General features: G+C 39.4%; 1 long non-coding RNA gene across 2 annotated transcripts; it reads left to right on the top strand.

The window, feature by feature from the left end:
• The first annotated feature begins 3,898 nt into the window (after positions 1-3,898).
• Positions 3,899-7,890, top strand: LOC127323792 (uncharacterized). Of its 2 annotated transcripts, none has more exons than XR_007865955.2 (6): positions 3,899-4,233; positions 4,323-4,419; positions 4,585-4,661; positions 5,546-5,619; positions 5,789-5,900; positions 7,513-7,890. It is a non-coding gene; the product is annotated as an uncharacterized lncRNA (long non-coding RNA). The 2 variants fall into 2 exon arrangements; XR_007865954.2 differs by having other exon boundaries at positions 3,900-4,233; positions 4,323-4,356.
• Positions 7,891-13,313: the final 5,423 nt, after the last annotated feature.

Here is a 13,313-nt window from a genome sequence, read left to right as displayed (position 1 = left end):
GAAGACCTCATGTTTCCGGGATGTCGAGACTAGAAGTTCTACACAGTTTTCTCCTCCGCCTCAACATCAATGACTCAACACCCGACCCCTTCACCACCAAATGCTACAATGATCCAAGTTGAACTCGATGCCAGCAAGATGAAGACGTCGACATATGTGACCAGCCCCAAACCTATAGGATGGATAGGAAAAACTCAATCGCTTCGATTGAGCTACCCCCACGTGTTAGGTATCTCTAGATACTTAGAGTGCCTTGTTTGGTATGCTGATTGCTTGTAGTTCCCTAGTGTGCTGCCTTGAGTGTTTGTATATGTTTGTTGTGTGCATGTATGTCTTGCTATTTAGACGTTCCCGCCTTTTTTTTAATTGTTTGAAATTTGTAAAACAGAAATTAAAAATGGAAATCTGCCAGTGTACTGTTTTGCTAATAAAAATAGTTTGGTAGCTCCGTTTGATGTGATTCCAGTTGCACTAGAACCAGTATGAAATTATCTTTCAGATGCCACTGACCTTGTATTTTTAGGATTGTTGTGCGATTTTTAATAAATAAAACTTGATCTCTGTTTCTGGTTAGTATTTTGAGTCTCAAAAATTGAAAAATAAATATTTTTGAATGATTCCAATTGTGATGATCTTGTTTTGTTACTGTGCATCTAGGAAAAATACCAGTAGCCTCTGTTAGTGGTATTTTGTTTCTGGTTATGGTTGTATGGGTGTCACATGCCATGATAGGATTAAAGTTTGCCTCGCCGATGTGTTGCTAACTGCTAGTTAGTTGGGTCTCTAACTCTAAACCCGTTAGCAGTTGTTTTTCAACCGTCAGAGAAACTGACCAGACCCCTATCTACGCCAACTACTTTCAAGATCAGCTGAAGCATCTCTACTAAGCCGAGAAGACAGAAGACCCTACCTTCAAGAGTGACTGCACCTCTGCAAGAAGACATGCATACTAACTTTGTCTAACCTTGGAGTATAATCGCGCTAACCTCGAGGATATCTTCTTGGCACTACCCTCTAACACAACGTCTAACAAGCTGAGAGAATCATAGCGTCAAAGCCAAGCTACATCACATAGTTCATCTGTTCCTCATCAAGTGAAGCTCATGAAGATACCTCAAGACTCAAGATTAGGTGTATTTTACCTACTCACTTCTTAAGTGGTATAAGTCAACACTGACCCTCAAGCTGAAGATTGTCTTCGACGGCCTTCGTTGCGTCAGATGGAGACCAACCAGGCGTTTCATCGACTTACTAACTTACCGCGCGTTATATGGTCTAATAAACACCGTGAGTGCCTCTTGAAGTCGTGGACTACACATCGTCTCCTGAAGATTCTTCAACTGAATACGGAAGATCGACGACTTCTTCAGAAGCCCAGACAGGACTACAAGGCAGAAGCTCTGAGTTTTTCCGAAACCCGATGAAAAATCCTAAGGGTGGAAGACTTCGTCTTCCACTAAAAATTGGAGCTGACCCTAAAAATTTAAACCTTTCTAAAACACCGTTGGGAATTCGGGATGCACTAACTTCCCTTGAAGCTGTGGACTGCACCTCGCTCCCTGAAGATGCTTCAACTCAAGACGAGAGAAAGATCACTTCTTCGAAAACACTGACAAGACCCTTGGCCGAAGCTTAGAGTTTTTTAAACCCCCCTATGAACAATTTTAAGGGTGGAAGACTTCGTCTTCCACTAAAATTTAAAGTTAAATCTAAAAAGTTTTCAACCCTGCTAAAGCACCGCTGGAGTGCGCTAACTCTCCTTGAATCGTGAACTCTAACACCTGCTTGGAGTATTCAACCAATTCATGAAGCTCACCATCGGCAGGAATCCATCATGTCTCCCAGAAGATGAAGCAACGACCTTCTCAAAAATGGCACATCTACAAAAGAATGGAGTCTAACTTTAGTTAAACTTTACAACCCCTCTAGTTCTACGCTCAGTAATCTCGGGACGAGATTATTTTAAGGGTGGAAGATCTGTAACACCCCAACTTTTGCAACCTTGATTAGTTGTCCTTATTGCAAAAATTAGGGGGAACAAAAACTTTTTCTAAAGACTAATTAGATGAATTGCCTTGATCTGTCTGTTAATATGAATTGCTTTGATCTGTTGGTAGATGTATTGTCTTGTTTTGCTTGTTGAGTTTTGTCTTGAGCTACTTCAAAGAACAACACCTCTAGTGGTAAAACAAACAACTCACCTAATAAAACACATGTGTGTCCTAGGAAAAGTTGTTTTCCCTTTTTCTACATCAAACTCTTCTCCTCATGGCAACATGAGTGTGCCATCTTGATTTTTCTCTTGGTGGTACAAGATAGCTCAATCATCCTTAATTCAAGACTTGGGATCATCTACCCCTAGCTACATCCCTCTCTTATACCCACTCATCCTTGATGGTTTTGAGGCCATGTCGACCATCTGTGTTGACAGGCTTAAAATGTCCAGACTTTGGCAATTGATCTCTAAGCACCCACCACTGTTATTGTTGACTTCAATGCATGGATCTCATCTATGCAACACCCTCTTCAACCTCCACACCTTGCATGTCTCAGTCTATCCTTGCAATTCCTATACTCAACTTGATCTCATACCATATCCAATGTTTCAACTCTAGATCACCTGCTTCACTTTTACCTCTTGTTTTTATTCAAGTTTAATCTTCACAAAATCAAGAGTGGAAATGATGGGTACATTTTGTAGCCACCATCTACCCTTGAGAACACTTCTCCCTAAGATAAGTTTTCTTTCTCAAAAACCCTATTGTTTTTCCTTCTCTAGTTTCGATCACAAAACTACTTCTAGTTTTATTAACTCTTTTCAAGATAATTCTTCAAAGAAAACAAAGAACTGAAATGGGTTTTGTTTTTCATCCCATTTTCTAGCAAGTACTGATTTCAGAAACATTATTTTATATTTTGCCTTCTTTTTAACAAAAGGCTTGTTTATGGTACCTATATCATTTCTTGTTTGCTTTAAATTTGAGAAAACTCTACTTCACTTGAGAAAGTAAGTAGAACATTTTGAACACCTATGTTCCAACTAGTTCTCTCAACATTTTCAAGTTCCATTCCACTTGAGTTCATTCCCAATTGTCCCTAGACAATTGAGGTGTTTCAAATACTTTTCAAATAAGTTCTATTTCAAATGACAACTCTTGCACATCTTGTGTATCTCTCTGATCTACCACATTGTATTCCCTCATCCTCCAATTCTTGATCAAATGGATGATCATTTGATACTTTCAAACCACTCCCAATTGACCTGTTATTTGAAGCACAACTTATATTTCTTCATACCCATCTCAATCCTTTATTATTTTCCATCATCACCTTGACATCATGAATTGATGATTTATGTCACCATATTCATCCTTGTGAGTATATGGTTACTTCACTCACCATCTCTCCTAGTCTTGCTCTACCATTTTCTAAATCACCATCACCACCATCATCTCTTGGACACATCTTTTATCAGGTCAGAATGCCACCACCATCTACTTTAGCACCCTTGTGCATTAGTATCACTATGCCTAAAATTCTATATCTTTTTAGGCCACCATTTTAGTAATTTGTGAGGCACTCAACCTTGGGTGTCATGAATGTGTAGAAATGCTCTCTTGTTGATCACATGTGCATGGCCAAAAATATGTGGCCGGCCATGCCATGGCACACATGCATCATGCCTCTCCATTTCCCTCTCTCTCACATAATTATTCCACCTTGCGAAGCCTCTCACTTTTTGTCCCTTCCCCATGCCACTAATAATTTCAGCTTTAGTCAAATTCTTCCCCCACAAGCCAGCCTCCCAACTAACACAATCAATGAAGAGGCTACCTCCCAACCAACCCAATCAATGAGGAGGCAGCCCACCCCCTCTCCCTCTATATAAAGGGGCTTGGCAGCCCACCCCTCCTCACTTGCTCTCACTTTTCCACTCCCCACTCTTTCCTCCACTCCCACACACTCTCCTCCTATCTCTCCCCACGAAATTGCTGCTCCTCCTAGCTTCATGGCCGGCCATGGCCATGAAAAGCTCTCCATGATGAAGCTCTCCCCCTCCCTCAAGCTCCTCCTCTCCATGAGAGCATCCCTCTCCTTTTTCTCCCCAACCCTAGATGGTTTTCTCTCCTCTTCTTCTTCCTCCCTTGCTAAGTTTGGATCTTGATGCAGGTGCATGTTGGTCCAAGCATGGAGAAGCTTCACCTATCCTCAGATCTGAAGTTCTTGACCAAAGTTCGTCCAAAACCTTGCAGTAATTTCTTTCATCTTGCTGTTTCAGATTCTGGTACGAACTTGTAAAATCCGCCAAATCTTGTGTACAGATCCAAATCGAGTGATTCAAAGTTCCACAGATAGGTATTGAAAAGATCTACAACTTGGCGTTGGTCTCATCCTCAAATTTGTTACGGATTTTGCGTGGTGAATAAAGTTCTACAAACATGCAGAATCACTGTTTGTTAGATTTCTTCCGTTTTACAAAACCTTTTTGAGCAAACTCAACTGTGGGTGAAAGCCCTCTCCAGTACCTTCATTTTGGAGTTGGTTTCACTTCGAATGACCTCATGAAATTGAAATGGTTCACAGATCAAGATCTGGTCAGATCTGACTTTGTCGAATTAAACCAGGAGGCTGGAGACGAATTTTTGAATGAAACCAATTGGGTAAGAACCACCTATTCAATACCTTTCAGATTCAGCTGACCTCATATTTTTATGATTTGTGTATGATTTTTGATGAATTAAACTTGTTATGTGTGTTCTGCAGACATGGCTGTTAGCTTTTAAATCATCAAAAATCCATTTTTGAACCTAATTGTGTGATTCCAATTCTGTAGGATTACTGAATATTTTCTTAATCATCTCAAACAAGATTCAAACCTTTGTCTGTTCTGCAACTCCATAGTTAAAGCAAATGGTGAAAGCGTGCAGTAAACTTGTAAATCCATTTGTGAGAGTTTCAGGAACAATTTGAACCCAAATCCAATTTTGTATGCTTCTCTGTTTAATTACCCTTCAAATGCATGTGGTCTCATATTTTTAGGATTTTTCTACGATTTATGGCTTACAGATCTTGTTTTCTGTACAGTCAGATTCAAAGAAATTCCTAAAATTGTAGGTTTAATATTTTTGGGTGTTTCCAATTGGGTTAGTCTTGTATTAGTACTGGCTATCTAGGAAAAATATTATTAGTCTCTGATCATATATATTTGTTACTGTTAGTAATGTATATGTGTGACATGCATTGTTGAAGCAAAACTTTTTGGTTTATTCAAAACCCTTGACCAACTCTTTTTAGTAGAGATGGGAAACCTTTGTTTTATGCTTGCAAAACAAAACCTCTGCAACTCAACTTTAGCCCTATTGTTTTTCTTAAGTTTTAAAATGATGTGGGATATGGTTTGCTTCCTATTTTGGATGTAGGATTATGTGAACAACTTAATTTAGGAAAACTATTTTCTACATTTCCAAAAATGTTTGAAAATGTTTTGTGAATGTATTTGATGCCCAACTAATGCACTTGTCCTCTTTATGATGTTATCTACCAGGGGATACTTAGTTGTGCCATGGTGATACCGAGAGAGGCAATTGCTAAGTTATGATACTCTCATACCTTTACTAGGTAAATAAAATGGGTTCTCTTTTAGTTGCTTTGTAGTATCTATAAGTTCTTTGTATGTTAGCCCGTAGTAAGGTGGTTAGCTATTGCTTGTTGATTGTTGAATGTTGCATGCTTGTTATGATTGGTGCAATGTGATTGATTGTGTTCCTTTTATATTTTCCGACGATAGATGCGAACGATTCCGGAGAAGAAGATGAAGTGGTTCGGACAAGGATTTTATTTATATTGACGGGATTCTTATATTGATGAAGTTGAAGAAGTCCAGGGACAAATAAGCCAAGGCAAGCCATCTTTTGATCTCTGATATGATGTCTCTTTGGATGTCATCTTGTGCAATCAATAGCATCTTGGTTCTATGTGTGATGATCTCCATATTGTTGTCATCTATGCTTGGATGCAAGCATGGTACCTCTAGTAGTTTTATATTGTCAAGGTCTTGGTAATTGGTTGGGTGTATGGTATCATGGCCATTGCTATCCAACTTGCTTTCTATATTTAGCTTGAATAAGTTCCACCTCGGGACAAGATTCATACTACACCCCCTTCTAGTGTAGATGTATCAATACCATGTTTTTGGTGTATTCTCAAATTGTGATGAGTATGCCTGTTTTCCCTTAATGGTGTTGGTGTTGGTCAATTCTCATCCCTATCTATCTATTGATTGGGTTAGATAGCACCACAAATCTGAAAGTATATTTCCTCTTGTGTTGTCATAATACATGCTTAGCTCAAGCAAGTATGATCCACTCCAATACCTCTTTTTCATACCCTCAATGGCGTGATGACCCTCATCTCGGCCATAGTGTTGTATTAGTTCAACTCATGAAACTTTAGATTGGGAACCCCTCAAGGTTTACCTTGTTGTAAATGTTTATGAAAACCTTGGGTGAGGCAATCTTACCCAAGCGTATGGTTTATGAAAGGAAAGGATCTTGACAAAGATGGTTGGAAAGAGGAAGGTGTGTGTGAAAAACGACACATGGTTCTTTGTATTCGCCCGGAACAACTAAACAGCGCAACCATAGCTACTCCAACGTGGGCACGGGGCTTAACTTGACGTTTGTTCTTCTTAGCATGAGGCACCGCACAACTATACAAGGGTACGGTTACCCCCGAGTCCGGGTTGTCATGGTTGGGACAATAGTATAACGGGAGGCCTTCGGGGCTGACCCGTCCGGAAGATACTATGGGTCTCCTGGCTTGGCGGTGGAGCCACGCTCTAGAGGAGGTGAGCTGCCACGGTGCCGGGGAGGTACATACTCCATAGGGTAGGACCTCGTGTTAAGTCGAATGGGCGAAAGGTTATGTCCGGGTATCCGTCGTGGCATATGTCGTTATGCGGGGATGATGCCCACACGATAGGTATCCGGATAGTTGTGGTGAAAGTGTGCAAACTCTGCAGAGTCAAAACTATTCGAATAGCCGCGTCCGCGGTCATGGACGGTTGGGATGGCCGTTACAGAGTTGTGTCGAGTTTTGGTTTTGAAAATGATTTCCAAAGGAAATGTGTGTTGGAAGTACCGGAAGGGTATGGGAAAGATGGTGTGCCGACCATGTGGAGATGGTCGAGGAAAATGAAACAAAAGAGGGTGACCCTTCCTAGTGTTTCATGTAGAGGAACTCTGCTTTAACAAAGATATAGAGATGTCATAGGACTTTCTTAGTGTCCCCTTCAACTGTGATGTGGGATGCTATACCCTCAAGAGAAACTGATTCTCTTTCACATGCTATACCCACAAGAGAAACTGATTCTCTTTCACATGCTATATCCACCAGAGAAACTATTCTTCCTCTCTTGTCTTCTTTAGTTAGAATTGTTATCACCTTCTTGATGGTTTGCGAGTACAATTCAAATGTACTCACGGCTTTGTCCCTGGCTATTTACTTGGCCAGACCTGGAGGACTTCGACAGATGAAGAAGGAGTTGACGACGTCTATGCGAGCTAGGAACGTCTTCCCAGTCAGTTGCCTGTAGGGTTAAGGCAGATGACTTGGGCTCTACGCTGCTGAAGTGATTCTGCTACTCTGATGATTAGATTAGGCCCTTCGAGGCTATCTTGTAAAGATGGGTCATGTGACTTTATTGTAATTTTGTTATTCCGTTTTGTAAAGGATGATGTAATTTGATATCAATTCGGTTATGTGTTCACGGCACACTGATCATGGGAACGTGATGGGTCATGTGACTTTATTGTAATTTTCTTATTCCGTTTTGTAAAGGATGATGTAATTTGATATCAATTCGGTTATGTGTTCACGGCACACTGATCATGGGAATGTGAACTGTATACATAACAGGGTATTTCGGACAGCTAGTCCGGGGTCCCCACATCCTCCATAAACACTACCATGACACTTACTCAATATCTCTTGTTGTTCATATTCGGGAACACATCTTCGCATAATACCATCCACTCCTTCTTTATATAAGTGTGGGTCATCCCAAAAATAATGCCTCAAGTCATAAAAGTATTTCCTCCATTGCTGAGCTGAAAAGGTTGGAGGCAAGTACTTGGAAACAATAAAGTTAGCATAATTAGCATACCAAGGACTATCTCGCGAGCTCACTTTTATTACATCCAATTGTTCATTTGGAAAACTATCATTAACAGGAATAGGATCATAAGCAATATTTTCCAATCTAGATAAATTATCAGCAACAGGATTATCAGCACCTTTCCTATCTATAATATGCAAATCAAATTCTTGCAAAAGAAGCACCCATCTAATAAGTCTTGGCTTAGCATCTTTCTTTTCCATAAGGTACCTAATTGCAGCATGATCAGTATGAATCGTGAATTTTGAATCAACAATATAAGGTCTAAACTTGTCACAAGCAAAAACTACAGCTAATAATTCTTTTTCAGTTGTAGCATAATTTCTTTAAGTAGCATCGAGAGTTTTACTAGCATAATGAATAACATTCAATTTTTTATCTACTCGCTGTCCAAGAACAGCACCCACAGCAAAATCACTAGCATCACACACAATTTCAAAAGGTAAATTCCAATCAGGCGGTTCAACTACAGGAGCAGTTGTCAAGGCTTTCTTTAGAGTTTCAAAAGCTTCCTTACAATCATCATCAAAAACAAAAGGTACATCTTTTTGAAGAAGATTAGTAAGAGGCTTTGAAATCTTAGAGAAATCTTTAATAAATCTCCTATAAAACCCAGCATGACCAAGAACACTACGAATACCTTTAACATCCCTAGGATAGGGCATCTTCTCAATTGCTTCAACTTTAGCTCTATCAACTTCAATACCTCTCTCAGAAATTTTATGTCCCAATACAATTCCTTCATTAACCATAAAGTGGCATTTCTCCCAATTAAGAACAAGGTTAGTTTCTTCACATCTCTGCAAAACTTTATCAAGGTTTCGCAGGCAATTATCAAAAGAATTCCCATAGACAGAAAAATCGTCCATGAATACCCCTACAATCTTTTCACAAAAGCCATGAAAAATAGCAGACATGCATCTTTGAAAAGTAGCAGGAGCATTACATAAACCAAAAGGCATACGCCTATAAGCATAAGTTCCATAGGGACAAGTGAAAGTTTTTTCTCTTGATCTTTAGTTTTAACAGCAATTTGTGAAAACCCAGAATAACCATCAAGAAAGCAGAAATGAGTATTTTTAGATAAACTTTCTAACATTTGATCAATAAAAGGTAAAGGGTAATGATCTTTCTTAGTAACTTTATTAACTTTTCGATAATCAATGCACATTCTATACCCTACAACTACTCTTTGAGGGATGAGCTCATCATTTATCATTAGGTACAGCAGTTATTCCTCCTTTCTTAGGAACACAATGCACAGGACTAACCCATCTACTCTCAGCAATAGGATATATAATACCAGCTTCAAGAAGCTTTAATACCTCATTCCTTACCACATCCTTCATCTTAGGAATTAGACGACGCTGATGTTCAACAACAGGCTTTGCATCATCTTCCATGTTAATGATATGTTGGCAAATAGAAGGAGAAATCCCCTTCAAGTCATCCAGAGTGTAGCCAATAGCTCCTCAGTGTTTCTTCAATATTTCCAATAACCTTTCTTCCTCAAAATAAGAAAGCTTAGAACTAATAATAACAGGATATATTTTCTTATCATCAATATGAGCATACTTAAGATTATCAGGCAACGATTTTAAATCAAAAACAGGATCTTCCTTTGGTGGTGGTGTTGTACCTAGATCTTCAACCGGTAAGTCATGTTTAAGAATAGGTTGACGAAGGAAAATTTCATCAAGCTCATTCCTTTCTTCCCTAAAGACTTCACTCTCACTATCATCCATATGTTGCTGCAAAGAATCATTAGGAGCAAGAGCAATAGATGCACACTGTTCAACTCTAAAATCATTATTAGGCAATTCAGCTTTATAAGGAGCCTTGGCAAATTTAGAGAAATTAAACTCATAAGATTCACCAGAAAATTTAGTTACAATTTTCTCCTTCTTGCAATCTATAACAGCTCCACAAGTATTTAGAAAAGGTCTACCAAAAATGATAGGACAAGACTTACTAGCAGCAGAACCAAGTACCAAAAAGTCAGCAGGATATTTAATCTTACCACATAGAACTTCCACATCTCGAACAATACCAATAGGAGAGAGAGTTTCTCTATTAGCTAGCCGAATAACCACATCAATATCTTCAACTTCACAAGAACCAATTTCATGCATGATTTCTGTGTAAAGCTCATAAGGAATGGCACTAATACTTGCACCAATATCGCATAAACCATAATAACAATGATCACCAATTCTAACAGAGAGCATAGGAACACTGGCTTTCCTAGACTTATTAGGATGTGAAACAATATTAGAAGCATCTTCACAGAAAATGATATGACCATCTTCTACATTTTCAGTCACAAGATCTTTAACTATTGCAATAGCAGGTTCAACCTTTATTTGCTCTTCAGGTTCTATAGGTTTCTTTACACTTTTATTAACCACACTAGTTATAACAGAATACTCCATTTTAGCAGGAAAAGGAGTTTTTTCAATATAAGCTTCAGGAAGAATATGATCAACAGTTTTAATTTCAACACATTTACCTATAGGTGAATCAGTTTTATCTTTGTAAGGTTCATGATACTTATTAAAATCCTTCCTAGGCAATTCAAAATGAGAGGCAAAAGCTTTATAAAAATTTGCAACAACTTGAGAGTCAAGACCATAAGTAGCACTCATATTACGAAATTTATCAGTATCCATAAAAGTTTCAATGCATTCATAATCATAATTTATACCTGACTCTCTATCTTTGTCGTTCTCCCATCCTTCAGTATTCTCCTGAATCCGATCAAGAAGGTCCCATTTAAACTCTTCTTTGTTGCGTGTAAATGATCCAGAACAAGTAGTATCCAGCAAGGTTTTATCTTGGAAAGAAAGTCTTGCATAGAAATTATCAATAATGATATTACCAGGAAGCTCATGAATGGGGCATTTGAGCATTAAAGACTTCAACCTCCCCCATGCTTGGGCAATACTCTCTCCATCATGAGGCCAGAAATTATATATGCGGTTTCGGTCTTTGTGAATTTCACTTGGAGGATAGAATTTAGAATAAAATAGAGGCACAATATCCTTCCAATCAAGAGAATCCCCATTCTTCAGCAATTTGTACCAATGCGCCGCTTTACCAGACAGCGATAGAGAATAGTTTATTCCTAACTTCATCCATAGCAATACCCGCACACTTGAATAACCCGCATAATTCATGTAAAAATAGTAAATGATCTCCAGGATGGATAGTTCCATCCCCTTCATAGCGGTTATCCACAACACGTTCAATAATTTTCATAGGTATTTTGTATGGAACCTCTTTCTCACATGGCGCTTCATCCACTACCTTTGCAGCAGTAGTAGATTTTCCAAATAGGAATTCAAGAGAAGATCTCTCCATAATGAATTATAGCAGCAGGCAGAAATAAAATCAGCACATACAGTAAAAGTTTTGCTTACCAATTCCACTTACCAATAGCGCTTCACTCCCTGGCAACGGCGCTAGAAAATAGTCTTGATGACCCACAAGTATAGGGGGTGTATCGTAGTACTTTCGATAAATAAGAGTGTCGAACCCAACGAGGAGCAGAAGGTGTTGACAAGCAGTTTCGACGAAGGATTCACTGTAAATGCTCACAGACAAGTATTCAGGGGGTTTTGATATAGCAGATAAATAAAATACAAGTAAGTAAATTGCGAGAGTAATAATTGCAGCGAGTGGCCCAATCCTTTTTAGCACAAAGGACAAGCCGGTTTGTTTACTTATGATGACCAAACGTTCTTGAGGACACACGGGAATTTAGTCTAATGCTTTCGCTTCATATAGTTGATTAATCTTCATTGTTTTGATAAGTGTTGTGTGGGTGAACCTGTGCTAATGCACCGCCCTTCCTAGGACTAATACATACTTGTGATTAAACCCCTTGCAAGCATCCGCAAATACAAGAAAGTAATTAAGATAAATCTAACCACAGCCTTAAACTCCGAGATCCTGCTATCCCTCCTGCATCGATATACCAACGCGGGTTCAGGTTGCTGTCACTCCGGCAACCCCACAATTAGCAAACGAATACAAGATGCATTCCCCTAGGCCCATAAAGGTGAAGTATCATGTAGTCGACGTTCACATGACACCACTAGAAGAATAACACCACAACTTAAATATCAAACCATTAAATATTACTCAACATAGTTCACTACTAACATTTAGACTTCACCCATGTCCTCAAGAACTAAATGAACTACTCACAAGACATCATATGGAACATGATCAGAGGTGATATGATGATGGATAACAATCTGAACATAAACCTTAATTCAACGGTTTCACTCAATAGCATCAATAACAAGGAGTAATCAATACCGGGAGAGTTTCCCCTATAAAATAATCAAGATTCAACCCTAGATGTTACAGCAGAGACGAGTTGCAGCGGTGGAGATGAAGGTGACGGTGGTGGAGATGATGGTGATGATGCTCCCAATGAAGTCCAGCTCGATGACGGTGACGATGGCGATGATTTCCCCCTCCGGGAGGGAATTTCCCCGGCGGATTTCAGCCTGCCGGAGAGCTCTTTTCTCTCTGGTGTTTTCCGCCACGCAGAGGTGGCTGTGTCTATTCGCGATGCCTCCTAGCACCTTAGGTTTTCGGGTAGATGAAGTACGCGAAGGAGAGATGGCCGAGGGGGGCTATGGGCCCCCTCCCCACAAGGCGGCGCGGCCAGGGTGGAGCCCGCGCCGGCCTATGGGGGGCCCATGGCGGCCCTCCTCGGCCTCCCCTTTTGGCTGGCTCCGTCTTCTGCGAAAATAAGATCTTCGGTATATTTTCCGTCAATTGTTGATCTTCAGAAATACTGTATCCTGACGGTGCTTTTTCCAGCAGAATCCTGACTCTGGTGATTGATTCTCCAATAATCATGAAAAATGCAAAATAGGTGAAATAACATAAGTATCATCTCTAAATATGTAATATATCAATGAATAACAGTAAATTATGATACAAAATAGTGATGCAAAATGGACGTATCAATGGGTGACTTGTGAATTGAACTTGAAAGGTGACTTTGACTTGATCACAACCAAGTTGTGGGAATGACACTAATGTTCTCACTTGAGTTAAGTTAGGCAAATAAAAAGTCTTTGGTTACTAAATGCTTATAAAACTGGCTTTATGCAAATGA

The sequence above is a fragment of the Lolium perenne genome, chromosome 7 (assembly GCF_019359855.2).
Source record: "Lolium perenne isolate Kyuss_39 chromosome 7, Kyuss_2.0, whole genome shotgun sequence".
Classification (NCBI taxonomy): domain Eukaryota; kingdom Viridiplantae; phylum Streptophyta; class Magnoliopsida; order Poales; family Poaceae; genus Lolium; species Lolium perenne.
Note: the sequence above shows the minus strand (reverse complement) of the source record. Positions and strands in the feature narration are given on the sequence as shown.